We start from the raw sequence: 13,164 nt of genomic DNA on the forward strand, positions 1-13,164 counted from the left end.
TTTCTTTGACTTGCCTTTGTTCCATAGAGGGGATATCGGACTCTTCGGCGTGGGTCTTTTGGAGGAACCTCCTGGAGCCGCAGTGAGATCCATGGGTGCTTCCTGGGATATCAGCTTAAGGTGAAGGAAAAGTTTCTCTCCTTCTTGCAAGGAGGAGAAGGAATAGGCTTTATCTTGGATGGAGAATTTTACTCCAAAAGGGAAGGTCCAACGATACTTGATGTCCCGTTGAGACAAAACTGTCAGAAGCGGTTTAAGGGACCTTCTCTTCTGGATGGTCGATGGGCTCTATGGGCCCTGTCCAGTTCCAGACGATGAGGGGGCGTGTTGGGGATCAGCTCCTTGATGAGATCCTGGATTGCGTGAGGAATGTCTGTGATGTTTTCAGGGAGAACTCGGACTCTGAAATTATATCTCCTCGTCTGTTCTCGAGGTCATCTATCCTGGCCAAGGCTGCATCCAGTTGTTCCTGGAGGACCTGTATGTGAGCCGCATTCTGGTTGGTGTGGGAGACTGTGATATCTAATTTGGTTTCTATAGCCTCCATTCTGGAGCCGAGGTTGGCAAAGTCTGACTTAATGTCTCTGGTAATCTGAGCAGCTGTGTTAGCCAGGCCCCTCTCCAGTAAGGCAGAGAATTTCTGGAATAGATCTCCCTGTGGTGAGGATTGATCCTGGTCCTGCTGATAGGGAGAAAAATCAGCCTGGAAGGGTGTATGAGCAGGCCCTGCAGGGGACAGGTTATATTCCTCCAGCGTTCTGCTCAGTAGGGATTCTGTGGAGTCTGGAGAGGGGGCTGGGCAGTTTTGATGGGCTCCCTGGACCACCTGGGAGAAGGTCAGCGTGGCTGGAGCAATCACTTGCCTGTATTCTGGCTGCTTCTCCCCGCAGGCCGCATGTTGCTGTGTGGAGGTAATGCCGGTGGCCATCTTGGTACACCCACCGCGGTACACTCGATCGAATTCCGGCTCCAGATCATGCCTGGCGGCCAAATTAGACATACAGGGGGGGACCTGGAGGAGACCCAAATGCATCAGGAGTATTGGGGGCTCAATTCCGCGGGTGCTGCTGCTGCTGTGAGGCTCAGAGGGCGGAGGTGCTGCGGAGCTCCCGGCTGAAGCAGCCATCTTGGAGCTTGTGCACATGCGCTACTGAGGGCAGTGTAGATTTAAACTTTAGGCAACAATTTAACGTCAATTGGACTGTCAATCCCAACTCCTCATCAGATGCAGTGGTATGGGATGTCTTTAAAGCATTCAGTAGGGGTCAATACTGATTCCTCATAGCACACATGCGTAAAGAACTACTTGAAGACCCAATTAAGGCTGAGACCAAGGCCTCTAAACTCTGAGAAATCCGTCTTCTATGTACAACGCTGACTAGAAAGTGCTTACTTCATTTATCCCAGCAAAAATATGAGCAGGGTGAATGAAATGGGCAATTCGGGGCCTGGCTTGCCAGGGAACAATTGGTTTTCAAGAGTATCCCCCAATTTACCAGCCCAACAGGGGATTTATTTACAAACTTTGTGGAGATAAATTGGCTGCTTATCTCTTATTATCATGGACTTTATACTTCTCCGGTAAATGATACTAATAATGATCTTAGGACTTGTCTAACTGTAGTGAACTTTCCTGTTCTTATGTCTACTTACAGAGACCATTTAGACTCTGCTATCACATGTGAAGAGATGCAGAGAGCGATTTCCTTCTTTCAATCCAGAAAGACCCCTGGCCTACATGGGTTCTCAGCGAAAATTCTACAAAACATATGCAGAAGAGTTGTATCCCCACTTCTATTCCACGTTACTGACTGTTAGGCGCCCGACTTCTGCTTGCGGCCTAGGCTCTTGAGATGGCTCAGTGGAGGACCACGCCGGCGGATAATCAATTACACATACACACGAAGTACGTGCTGAATGATTACAATGGTTTATTGAATGGTTTGCTGTTTTATGCTGTGCCTCTACAAGACTCTGCCCCATTTGGGGGCCAATCAAAATAATACACATAAATGTTCATTAGCATATTAGTAATTTCTTAATCTTGTGATTTTCCATATATTAGTAATGTCTTCATCTTGTGACCTTAATGTTAACCTCTATAGTTCAAGCTATTAGGTCATTGATTCCTTACTTTCTGTTATCGTCTGCTGACCATGAGGTGCCCAACCACAAGTTCCTAAAAAAACTAATTCTGGCCTTTGCTGGCCTTTCATACCCAGCAACAGTGTACAGAGATAAAAACCACAGACAGATGTTTCCTCAGATGAAGACATCAGACAGGAATAGACAGACAGGGTGATATTGCAATGAGATAATTCAGTTATTAAGTAATACTGTCATAAGACACATTCTCTAGAATGTACCAAGAAAATCTTTTAAATCACTAAGCAGATAAACAATCCTGAACTTATATCCTCAGGGTAAAATCAATAATCAAAATCAATAACCAATAATGCAATGTATTATGGAATCTCCTTACAATCCTCCCTTTGACCATTCGATATCATCGAAATGGTCATTCTACCTTTTCGTCACGCCTTAAGGATTCATATCCCCCGGCCTCATTTTCCTGGTTCTCGTACCATACCGTGGGATCTCTGGAAATGGAAGTCAGCTTCATGGTTTCGGAATGTGCTTCGCTACCCTTCTTGCAGAGGCATTTAAGTAACATGAAGCATGCATACAAGAACAATATGAAAAGCAGTATGGTAAAAATTGTCATTGCAGTGTTCTTCAACCATGAAGTGAGACCTCCCAAACTGAACCCGGTAGAGAAAGGGTCCCATGTTTTCCCAATATCCCTTGCATCCTGTTGTAGCTTGTTTACCTCTTTTCTGTGTTGTGTAATAATATCATAGTAATCAGGGATCTCGATACTTGTGTTATGTATCCAGGTGCAGCATTCATAGTCCTCAGTAATTTCACAGAGGCCAGTGAGGGCTGCACTCATGCTCTCTATAGCCAAGTCATGTAACTCTAGTTGTTTTCTAATTGCTCTGGTTTCTAGGTTTAATTTTGTGATGTCATCAGAGTCCTTTTCCAAGATTTCATCAATGATTGAGGTGTAGTTGTTTAGTTTCTTCATACTTAAACTTTAACAACAACATTTTGTCAGTGAAACCTGAAGGGGGTTCAGTGGGGGGTATATTTCTTTTATACTTTAAACTAGGTGCATTGGCTGTCTGGGCATTTCCACATATCCCTTTTAGTAGCCCTAAACCTTCTGGATGGTACACACAATTTGTTATTAACCAAGTAGGTAGGAATACTATCAGAATCAGACATGTCCAGAGGCATAATGTTTTTCCTGACACAAAGGTAGAAATCATTTTGTCAGGTACTGTGTGCAAAGTTCTGTTACTCGTTTCTTCTTGTTGGTGGGGGATTCGTCTCGTCGGTCCGAGAGATTTGTTTTATGCCTTCTTGAATGTCCTTCAAATCTGGTCGCTGTTCCTGGTCAGAGGAGTCTTGGGGTGCTGGAGGAGGGTCAGGGGTCTGGGGTTGCTGTGGACACTTCTTTAACCGGCTGGCGTGGATCCAGGTGTTTCCTAGATCGGTCAGTACAGCAGTTCTGGAAACCTTCTCTATCTTCCAAGGTCCAGAGAAAATGGGTCCAACCTTCTTTTTGTGTGCCAGTTGTTTCACCAGTACTTTGTCTCCTGGGATGAAGGGATGAGTAGGTTCTGTTGAAAGAGGAGAAAAGGTGACAGAGACTTGTTCGTTCATATCCTGTAGCATACTTACCAGATTTTTCACGTACATTTCCTGTTGGGAATAGATGTTAATGTCAGTGTTTTGATCTAAGGAGGGCAGCTCTATGTTTGCAGGAACTCCCATCAAAATCTCAAAGGGCGAGAGTTTTGTTCTAGCATGTGGCGTTGTTCTGATCTGAAATAGGACAGAAGGAAGGTAATCCAACCATCCTTTCATGGTGCCCCCCCGTAGCCTTTTTTAACTTGTCTTTAATGTTCCTATTCATTCTTTCCACTACTCCTGCACTTTGTGGGTGGTAAGGGATGTGCAATTTCCACTGTAAGCCTAGTAGCTTAGCTAAAGTCTGTGTAACAGAGGAGCTGAAGGCAGGCCCTCTGTCTGACCATATGGCCGTTGGTATTCCGAACCTACAAACCCAATGGTTCAGTATGCATTTGGCAGCAATTTTAGCGGTCTCACCTGTACAAGGAATTCCTTCAACCCAACCTGACCATTTGCACACGATCACGCAAAGGCATTTCAAATTGCCTTTTTGTTTGGGCATGTGTGTAAAGTCTATTTGCAAATCTGTTAGGGGACCCAGGGGTGGGGGCAGGTGGCCATGTAATCCATGATTTTTCCCTTGGACATTGTTTTGTGCACAGGTCAGACAACTGCTGGTGAGGAGTTTTGCCTGTTTACTTAAGTTGTTTGTACAGAAAGACTTTGCGTATATGTTTGTTAGGGCGGTGGTACCTATATGTCCTGGACCATGGAGATAGGAGAGTATGAGAACACTGCTTGATTCTGGTATGCCCAATATCTTCCCCTCTTTTGACCAAAGACCTTCTTGGTCCTTGGTCAAGCCATCCTTGACCCAAAAAGAAACATCCTCCTCTGTAGCTAATCCCTGTATTTGTGCCACAACGGTTTTAAAGTTGGGTGATGTAAAATGTTCTTTGAAGAACATGGTTGTGGGGGCTGTGTCATATATGGCATCATTCAAACTACTGAATGTAGCCCCTGAATCCAACAATAGACATATCAGGTGATTGTCTACCCGCAATAGTACCTGCGGGAGACTTTTCCACGATGAATTGTAACACACAAGGCTGAGGGACGGGACATACTCTTGGCATCCCTATTGTGGTGTCCGCCGAGCTGACGGCCACTGCATCGGGATGCGTGGGGGTGGTCTATGAGGCTGAGGCTGGTATTGGGGTTGTGGTGGGGGTGGTTGGGGTTGTGGTTGGTGAGGGTACCTGATATCCTGAAGGCGACGGGGGGTGGTGTTAAGATTCCTACCTCTTCCTCTCTGGGCGTTCGTTCTAGGTCTGTAGGGACATTGGGATTTCCAGTGCCCCAGTTCCCCACAGTTAAAGCACCCCTGGTCTGGTGGGTAACCCTGGTCTGGGGATAAGATTGCATTGGTGGATAAGGTTGCACTGTCATCATGTGGGTGGATGGAGAACCACCTGTCGGCAAAGTCTGGGTCGGTGTCAGGGAGGGAAAAATGCCCCCCTTCTGCTCAAATACCCCTGATGTTTCCCGTGACCTAGCATCTTTCATAAATTCATCTGGAGGTTGTTCTGCCCACTTTGGATTAGTGAATTTAAGCAACTGCGTCACCTTCGTATCGCCACCGGCCATAATGGTGGTGGTGAACAATTGGGGGTTGGCGTTATCTACTGCCTTCCACAAGCCATATACCCGGGTACAAAATTCATAGAATTTTTCCTTTTGTCCCTGTTTTGCTAGGATAAGTTCCTGAAGTGCGGATGAACCCTTGTATATAGTAGACCAGTGATTCCCCATACCTTTCCAAAAAGACACCCAATCTTTATTTGTTTCTATGTGAGTTGTCCATAAGTCATCTACGGGATGCTCTTCTGGACTGTCAGGGTCAATTATACTGAGGATCCCTGCTATATCTTCTCTATCCAAGCTCGTACCTGCACTGTATTTTGCAAGGAAAGCGCCGGCCTCCCTAGGGCTTTTCTTTGGGCTGGGGCATAACTCCTTTATTTTTGACAGTGTGCCTAGGGGTAGGGGAATATGTATTATTGTTTCCCCTATATGCATAAGTGGTGCTTTAAAGGTGGCACCTAGAGTTTCCTGTTCCATTTCTATCTCCGTTTCCCCAGTGGATGATTCACCCTGCTCTCCCTTAGTTAGTGCAGAATGCTCCATTAGTTCATCCGCCCTCCTATCTAGCTCTCTTTTGTAATTTTCTAGCTCTTCCTCCCTCTTTAACATTTTCTCTTCTAATTCCTCCTTTCTTTTATTAAGCTCTTTTAACTTTTCTTCTAATTCCCTTTCCTTCGGATCCAACCTTCTAATCCTCTCTTCTTCCCTTCTTCGTATACCTTCTGCCCGGACTTCCTCTTCCCTGTTTCTACTTTCGTTTTCCCATCGTGTAACTTGTGCCTGATCAGCTGTCCCATATACCATGGTGGCCAAAACTGCTGGGTCCAGAGATGGATACAGCTGAAGACGTGGACCCAATGTTCCATCTTCCTGTTTAACCATCACATAAGGGGGGGGGTGGTGCCTCAGGTTGCTGAGATAGGGCGGGTGAGTTTACAGGTTTTGTTGTGGGGGTTTTAGTTACATACTTTGTTTTATACTTGGCTAAGCATTTATTCCATGTTTTGTAACAATCTTTCATGTATTGGGTGTCTTCCCACTTCCCAGGTGGGTAAGAGTGCTTGTGCACCTGACACACCTTGCTCACTTCCTTCCAATCATCCTCTGAACAGGGACCTAGTGGCCCCGGGTCATGTATCCCCAATTGTTGGCATCTCTCTCTGACCTGTGTCCAAAAAGGTTCTACCTGTGGCCCCGGTAGTGTGTTTTTAACGTACTCATAGGGGGATGGGTTGGCCGTGGTCTGGGTTGCTGCAGAATTCCCCATCTAATAACCTTGGCAGGGTGTGTCTAGTACAGGGACAGAGATGAAAGCAACCTGTTTGTGCTATAATCTGTTCCCTGACTTGGGAATAAGTCCCCTCGTCTGTTATCGCTGTGGGGCTGATATAGCTATGTAGGTTAACCCTCAGTACTCGGTATAGGAAACCCCTCCTTGTGGCAGGATATACTCCCCTTGCACCAAGTCGGTATGAAAACCCGGTTGGTCTAGTGGTGAGCAGGATCCACGTCCTGTCCACACTAAGGAACAGTAAACCAAACGTGCAATGTGGGCAAGCGGGTGCTATCTCACTACAATCGGGTTCTCGCCTTATGTGGTTCATCTAGTGTATATATGTGTAATACCTTAACAAAAAAATCCTCTAAATCAATACAGTACTTTACATTCAGTTGTCATACACATATGTTATACACCTATCTCTAATACTGTAAATACTTACGGTGGTACCTAAAAGAAAACAAGCAAAATCTTATATACAGTGGCCAAATAAAGTTACATTATCTCAACATGTTATTATAAGTGCACTTTTCAATATTTTCCCCCAAAAAAATGGGCGTCCACTCAGCCACTCCTTATACTACGGGCGTATTTTATACTTCCCGAGTTTACATACACATATATATCTCTACTCAACACAGTCGGACCAACCTAGTCGGACTATTCAAAAACCTGCGAGCCCTTATTAACCCTCCAAGGGACCAGCCTAGTCCGTTGCGAAGGCACAGTTATGTAAATAGGTGGGTATACAAGGTTATTTGAACATGGCAAGCATCAACACCAGTTACCAAAAAAATAGGTAATAAGGAGCAAATGACTTACCTGTTCAAACACCCCCACACTTTCTGGTACCAAAACTGTTAGGCGCCCGACTTCTGCTTGCGGCCTAGGCTCTTGAGATGGCTCAGTGGAGGACCACGCCGGCGGATAATCAATTACACATACACACGAAGTACGTGCTGAATGATTACAATGGTTTATTGAATGGTTTGCTGTTTTATGCTGTGCCTCTACAAGACTCTGCCCCATTTGGGGGCCAATCAAAATAATACACATAAATGTTCATTAGCATATTAGTAATTTCTTAATCTTGTGATTTTCCATATATTAGTAATGTCTTCATCTTGTGACCTTAATGTTAACCTCTATAGTTCAAGCTATTAGGTCATTGATTCCTTACTTTCTGTTATCGTCTGCTGACCATGAGGTGCCCAACCACAAGTTCCTAAAAAAACTAATTCTGGCCTTTGCTGGCCTTTCATACCCAGCAACAGTGTACAGAGATAAAAACCACAGACAGATGTTTCCTCAGATGAAGACATCAGACAGGAATAGACAGACAGGGTGATATTGCAATGAGATAATTCAGTTATTAAGTAATACTGTCATAAGACACATTCTCTAGAATGTACCAAGAAAATCTTTTAAATCACTAAGCAGATAAACAATCCTGAACTTATATCCTCAGGGTAAAATCAATAATCAAAATCAATAACCAATAATGCAATGTATTATGGAATCTCCTTACACTGACCTCTTTAAACACTACTTTCCTTCCTGTCTCTACGTCTGAGGCAGTGATTGTTGTCGTTCCAAAACCATGTAAAAATCTGCAAAAAAAGACTTATATCGTTCCATTCCACTGCTAAATATGGATGCTAAACTGTTAAGAAATTTTTTGGCTAACTGCCTCAATGTAGTTATTACAGCAAAGGTGCACCAAGATCAATCTAGAGCAAGGAGAGGTACAGATATTAATATTCGTCATGCCATCCTTAGATTCTGAGAAAGCATTCAACTCTGTAGAGTGGAAATACCTGTAGATGGTTTTGGACAGTTTGTGGTTCAGTCCCAGATTTATTTTCTGGCTTAAGTTATTGTACGCTTTCCTCACAGCCAGAGTAAGTACGAATGGTACCCTCTCGGTTCCCCTCCCTCTGAAAAGGGGGGCGAGACGGCCATTTTTCCAACTCTACTTTTGGGCAGCAATAGAAGGAGCTCACATGCAGCTCTAAACAGTATGGTGTTATGGGGACCTCAAGCCTATTCTTCCATTAACTGTCTTATGCAAATGAGGATTTTTGTATGGAATCAGTCTAGGGGGTTACTATACAGACTACCTTTTTACCCCACCTCCTTGCATGGGGGGATCTGTCGCCCTGCTATCTCTGCCATATGTAAAAGGAGGACGGTACCAGAAAGAAGGTACAATCCAAAGTACCACTTAGTTGAGCCTCAGGGATGTAGCAACTGAAAAAGTCAAAAATAAGCAGGAATAAAAAATTACAAATTTTATTAATCACAAAATAATACAAAGAAACATACTAAACTTCCAACTTCCACCATCTAAAAAGACAACGTTGTCTTGACCAAAAAATGCATCTAGACACCACTTTTAAAAAAGGATGGTCACTTGGAAACTTCTACATATTACGTTACTTTGTGCTGATAGCTTTAATTCCAGATCACTGGTGCATGGAATCCCTATGGGCCAATTCCTCCGGATTCTGAGGAACTGCACCAGTGATTGTCAGGTCACCTGAGCCCAGGTGACAGATGCACGCCATTGGGGTCAGGAGTGCACTGCTAAGGCTGACTGCCACAGATGGAGTTCTGGGTGGTTCAGGAAAGCAGGTCCTCTGGAGAACCTACACGGATCACACTGGGAGCTAGAGCATGAGATTCCCCAGGGAGCGGAGTCTAAGAGCCAGAAGGTGTTCACCAGAGCCCCTAGTGGTGGAGATAGACTTCGCTGCAACTGACTTCAGGTCGCGGCCCCCAGGGTTTTCCAGCTCACGCTCACGGTAGGTTACAGGAGGATAGAGAGGAAGCAGAGACAACAAGGGATAGTCAGGAGATAAGCCAAAAGGACAGGGCAACGAGCAGACAGGGGTAGTCAAAGAACACACCAAAGGTCAGGGTATGATGCAGACAAGGATAATCAAGAACAAGCCAAAGGACGGTAAACAGAATCAGATGTAGAGCACATGGCAAGAATCACACAGGAAGCCAAACACACAATATTGATCAGTGAGGTTTGGCTGAAGTGCACAGGTTAATATAGTGTTCCCTGTTAGAGGCTGGGGTGTAGCCATGCTTGAGGGAAGATTACTTAAGCAGACAGGTGAACAGGGGTCGGTCTGTAAGCTGAACACAACAGGGAGGTAAGCAGACAGACATAAACATTATTGCAGACTCATGACAGTGATTCTGACTTAAAAAAAGAGGCCCATGAGATGTATGCTAGATTCAGGGAGAGAGGCTATAGCCACAAAGTATTAAGAGCAGCTAAGAAAAGAGATTTAAGAATTAAATCAAGATAGGGCTTCACTGATTGCAGATTGAGCAGCCCTCTGCTCCCCGCGATAAGAAACACAGAGAGCACCTATAAACTTTATTACACAATTTGGCACACAGTGGCCAAAAGTCAGAGAGGTCCTGGAAAGGCATTGGTCCACTTATGTCAAGAATAGTAGGAGAATATCCACATATGGTTGCCCGGAGGGCTCACAATTTATCTGACATGCTCACCCAGTCTGAATTTGTACAGAGTTCGGGTAGCTCCTGGCTGACCTCTTTCCCTGGAACCAATGGGATGGTAGGCCAAAGGGATGGCAAGCAATGTCAGAATTGTAGATTTGTGGAAGTACAGCGACTTTCACGGATGCGGACAATGTGAGTATATATAAGATCAAAAGCTTTATTAACTGTGCAACCACTAAGGAGGAGGAAAGTGATTACCAGCACCACGCCAGCCCTCTCTATTATCCCCAGAGGGGGACACCTCTAATTTGACTCAGATGTGAGGTGAGCAGCCTGTGATACTGGTAGAGGATAGCACAAGCAGTTTGGATTTTTGCACCGTGCACTGTGCACTTCAATCAGTCACAGATATTATATATGAACTTTTTTGTGGAAAAAAAAAATAAAAATAAATAAATATATATATATATATATATATATATATATATATATATATATATATATATATATGAACTTTTTTTTACACTTTTATTATTATTATTGATGTTTTTTTTATAGTACAGCACTGTCTATTGATAATTTGCACCTTTTAAGTGAAGTGAGAACACTTGTTAGTGATAGCAGCTATTATTAATTATTCAAAATGTTAACACCACTTTATTTCACTTGATTACGCAGATTGATATTCACTTTATACAACCACTAAGGTAATCTATTATTTCCAATGTCCATGTAAAAAAAAATCTATGTGGGAAAAGCTAAACGCCATCTTTGAATCCGTATTGGAGAGCACATTGAACATAAGGAGCCAAAATGCTTATTAGCACAACATTTTCTCCTGCACCATCAGTCCAAAACTGATGGGTTACGGGTGAAAATGATATATTCCTTAAAGCTGACTCAAAGGAGGGGTGATTTTGATAGTCTTATTTAAAAAAGAAAAATTCTGGATTTACAAACAAAATAATTTGATGCCAAGGGGATCAACAAAGAGCTCAATTTGTAGGTATTCTTAGATTGAAGAAACATCTAATAAACTTTAAAAGTAAAATCTAAATTTTACTCTCTAAAAAATCTGCATCCCCCTCATGACTTTTATTTTAAGTTATTTATCTTATATTTATTTTTATATTCATTGGCTTATTTACTTCCATTAATTTTTTTCATCTATTATTATTATTTTGCGAGCTGTTGTATGTGCATTGCTCGCCATTCACAAGGAGGTGTTCTTCCATCAGATGGGTTCATCCATTTAAGTTCTTTGATAATGTTCACACCCAATTTTAATGAAATGCAAATGATGCGTCAGGTGCCCCTAAGAGGAAAAGATAGGCTGGATTAGAAGGTGTATTTATACATGTCCCAGCTAGAGGGCACCAATGTCCTGACGAAGCTGGGGTTTTCTAGCAAAACACATTGATGTCATGCTCTTGCACATCTGACATCGCTCCATGCTCCTGCCCACTTCTACCGAAGATTGGATGTACCGGTGTGGTAGCGTTTGAAACTCTGGAGCAAGACGCCATGCTCCCGTATGCCTGACACCATTCTGCGCTCCTGTTGGCTTCCACGGAAGACCGGGTATACCGATGTGGCAATGAATTAAGCCTTGGGTGAAGGTGTTAGATCACTTGAGCTGCTCACCTACCTGCCTCGGCATTAAGTAACTAAGCAGCATGAAAGCACTGCACCTATACCCGGCAAGCCATGGAGTGCATGCAAATGAGAAATTATGGGACAGTCTGGTAGTTGGAAACTGAAAAGAAGAAAAGATATACCTGTGCTCAAATCCCAATAGCTTGTACATGTATTTGAACTATCGGGTCCTACACTGTGTTGCCACTGCAAAGGTGGACACCATGCCAACATGGGGCATAAAGATCCAAGGTGGGGGAGAGCTGCAAGGTCATGTATTTCTTTTCCTTGTTGTAACACAGGTCAGTGACCAGATCTGAACCTTGTAGCTCTCCCCCACCTTGAGTCTTTATGCCCCATGTCCACCTTAGCATTTGCAGTGGCAAGGCAATGTAGGACTGGCTAGAAGAGGGATTACTTTGATGCAGTTGGTCAGCTTAAACATGTATTGCAATATATGTGAACTAAATATCCCTGTTTTTCATTTCATAGTTTGCTTGCAAGGTTGTAGCAGTGTGCAGAGGGTCCATCCAGAATTTGTAGTGTTAAAATGTGGCCACCCCCTTTAGCACCTGGTAGTTCAAATACATGAGGGTTTGAGCACATGTATATCTTTTCTTTGTTGTAACACAGGTCAGTGACCAGATCTGAACCTTGTAGCTCTCCCCCACCTTGGGTCTTTATGCCCCATGTTGGCATTGTGTCCACCTTAGCATTTTCAGTGTCAAGGCAGTGTAGGACTGGCCAGCAGAGGGATTACTTTGATACAGTTGGTCAGCTTAAACATGTATTGCAATATATTTGAACTAAATATCCCTGTTTATCATTGCATAGTTTGCTTGGAAGAGTGTAGCAGTGTGCAGAGGGTCCATCCAAAATTGGTAGTTGGACACTGCCTGGGGCTTCATTGTACTCTGTAAAACTTGCAAGTCTACAAAGGGACACATAACTATGCATTTCTTCACCTACCGGTGTCCTTAGCTTTTTTCCTTTTGCAGTCGTTGTGCCTTTAGATAGGAGGTTGGATTCTCCATACCATATACTTGCATGTCATTGCTGTATGCTCATAGTTTGCTGACACATTGTCATATTCTGTCTGGACATTATGACCTTGAAGTTGAGAGACTTCCATTCATTCTACATATGTTCTACCCAGAGCTGATTTACTAACATTCGTGTACAGATCCATGGCATTTTTGTGATTTACAGCTTGATGAACTATCATTATGTACTTATGATTAATGCTCAGGTTTGCCTAGTGGTGTGAGTGGTATCTAGACCCATTTTTTGGTTAAGACAACGTTGTTTTTTTTTTAGATGGTGGAAGGTGGAAATTTAGTATATTTCTTTGCATTATTTTATGATTAATAAAATTTGTAATTTTTTTTTCCTGCTTATTTTTTTACTTTTTCAGTTGCTACAAC

General features: G+C 43.3%; 1 long non-coding RNA gene across 3 annotated transcripts in view; it reads right to left on the reverse strand.

Moving 5' to 3' along the window:
- Positions 1-1,916: 1,916 nt before the first annotated feature.
- The window catches only part of LOC141145128 (uncharacterized), a 62,489-nt gene continuing 51,241 nt past the window's right edge, over positions 1,917-13,164 (reverse strand). For all 3 annotated transcript variants that reach the window (XR_012244515.1, XR_012244514.1, XR_012244516.1), the window contains exon 3: positions 1,917-3,686. This is a non-coding gene — a long non-coding RNA (uncharacterized lncRNA). The remainder of the gene's footprint in view (positions 3,687-13,164) is intronic.

Source organism: Aquarana catesbeiana, linkage group LG05 (assembly GCF_042186555.1).
Source record: "Aquarana catesbeiana isolate 2022-GZ linkage group LG05, ASM4218655v1, whole genome shotgun sequence".
Taxonomy (NCBI): Eukaryota; Metazoa; Chordata; class Amphibia; order Anura; family Ranidae; genus Aquarana; species Aquarana catesbeiana.